Consider the following 2,498-nt stretch of genomic DNA (forward strand, 5'->3'; position numbering starts at 1 on the left):
CTCTGAGACTATAACTTGTGGTGTGTGTGTATATTGTGGGGTCACAGTGCACATTAGTTGGTTGACTGTTAAGATTAAGTATTGATAAGGGAAATGGAACTCGTGACAACCTGGATTTCCGACCCCGGATTTGGGGGTGTTACAAAAATGATTATGTGCTTATGTGCTTATGTGTATTATGTGGTTAATCGAGTTTTACTTGCTAATATATAATATACGAGTCAATCATAAGTGCATGGGTAGACAATAGGAACGATGTGAACTCGGTTCAATACGCAATTGAAGTACGAAATGACTAAACCAATCTATTTCTCTAACAGAAGTTAAGCCAGCAAGGAATGTTGAGTCGGTGGTAGATGAAGGTGATATAATTGAAGTGAGTTGCTCAGAAGGCAAGTTTTTCCCCTATTCTAATTTCAGAATAGTGATATTTCTTCAGATTCTTATCATACTTGCACTCTTTTAATTCTTGTTCATAAACACTAATACACACTTGTTATTCTTTTGTTCATATTCATTTCGATTCTTGATGTTTCCTTTTCTTTGAATTCCTTATTCATATTTCAAATTGTTACTCATATATATTGGTATATTCTGGTGATTAGAATATATCAAAGCATACCGATTGTTCCGGTTTCTACGTTATGGACTGGATAGTGACATTTTGGGGATTAAGTTTTACTTAATCCTAAGGACCGGGACATGACCAGATCCTTGAGATGGGTCGTAGAGCCTTGGTACCCGACTGGATCTATATAGGGAGATATAGATCTGCATTGTATCCTGGCTGATCAGCAGGAGATAGATGCGAACTTGTGTCCAGTTTAATTCATTTGTACTCGCCAACAGTGGCCTTCTTTCTATTCTCGTGGGGTTATATCTTTGCAGATATACCCAGATTATCGATTCATTTAAACTGCTTTAACACTGTTTATACTTTGCGGACTTATTGAGCAATTTTTGGCTCACCCGTTTTTTGTTGTTATTCACCTTATTATTTTCAGTTAAGAAGGAACATGAAACCCATCAGGACTTGAGTGGTAAAGAAGCGGGCCAAGCCTCGGGATCCTCTCATACCTAAGGTGTTGATCCCAATCCAGGAAGAAAGCTTTGAGTTGCCCGAACAGGTGGAGTGTAGATAGTTAGTGTGTGTGTTTGAATAAAAAAATGAATTGGTTTAAAACTGGTTAGACAATGGTTTGTAATAAAAAGAGTTTGTAATATTTTAAATTTGGTTTGTAATAAAGTAGTTAGTGGTTCTTGTTTTCATACTTCAACCTAAAAGGATCCTGGTTAGTGTTAAAGGGGTTTAGATACATTTCTTTATTATTTGTTAATCAGATTGTATAGGTTTGGTGATTAGCTAGTAACCCATAGACTTATACCCATTGGTGACTAAGTGTTAATTAAATATAATTAATCAGAGTCTATGTGGGAACGAACTAGAAATTATTATATATTACTTGCGAACGCGTATACTTGCGTGATTTATTAGCGCATGCTTTGTGCCTAACAAGTTTTTGGCACCGCTGCTGGGGACTCGGTGTTAATTTGTTTAGTTTATGTACCTGCCATCATTGGTCATTAGGATTCAGTGATTAAGATTTGTTACTTATTGCTTTCGGTTTTATTTCAGATACTCTAGCGAGCGTTTATCCAAACACGTTCTCGCACTCGTAAGAAGACTCTGGATAAAGCTGAGGAGACAGATACAACTCTTGATTTTCCGGAGAGGATAGTTTTTGAAGATTCGGATAAAGAGAGTGAAAAGAAAGAACTTGAAATAATGGGTGATCGTATAGTTCAAGCTGATCCAGCTCTTATGGACTTTTCTCGGCCTAAAATTGATGACATTCAGTCAAGCATCATTCATCCGGCTATTGAGGCCAATAATTTTGAAATCAAGCCGGGGACTATTTAGATGGTGCAGAATTCTGTTTCTTTCGGAGGTGCTGCGACTGAAGATCCCAACATGCATATCAGGAATTTTGTCGAGATCTGTAGTACTTTCAAATAAAATGGTGATATTGATGAGGCTATCAAGCTGAGGCTTTTCCTATTTGCTATGAGGGACAAAGCTAAGGACTGGCTACATTCTTTACCGGCCGGGTCCATCACTACTTGGCAAGATCTTGCATAAAAGTTTCTGGTAAAGTTCTATCCAATGGCCAAAACTGCAGCTATGAGGAGTGCTCTTACTCAGTTTGCACTGCAACTAGGAGAAACTATATGTGAAGCTTGGGAGCGCTATAAGGAGATGTTGAGAAAGTGTCCACATCATGGTATGCCTGACTGGATGCTGATCACTGGTTTTTACAATGGTTTGGGGGCCCAATCTCGGCCCATGCTCGATGCAGCTTCTGGAGGCGCCTTATGGGCCAAGAGCTATACTGAGGCCTATAATCTCATTGAGACTATGGCTGAAAATGAGTATCAAAACCCAAATAAAAGGATGATGACTGGGAAGGTAGCAGGTATTTTGGAAGTCGATGCAGCTA

General features: G+C 38.6%; 1 non-coding gene across 1 annotated transcript; it reads right to left on the minus strand.

Moving 5' to 3' along the window:
* Nucleotides 1-2,179: 2,179 nt before the first annotated feature.
* Nucleotides 2,180-2,286, minus strand: LOC141722190 (small nucleolar RNA R71). The gene has a single exon (XR_012575214.1). It is a non-coding gene; the product is annotated as a small nucleolar RNA R71 (small nucleolar RNA).
* Between the last annotated feature and the right edge of the window lie 212 nt (nucleotides 2,287-2,498).

The sequence above is a fragment of the Apium graveolens genome, chromosome 4, assembly GCF_009905375.1.
Source record: "Apium graveolens cultivar Ventura chromosome 4, ASM990537v1, whole genome shotgun sequence".
NCBI classification, from domain to species: domain Eukaryota; kingdom Viridiplantae; phylum Streptophyta; class Magnoliopsida; order Apiales; family Apiaceae; genus Apium; species Apium graveolens.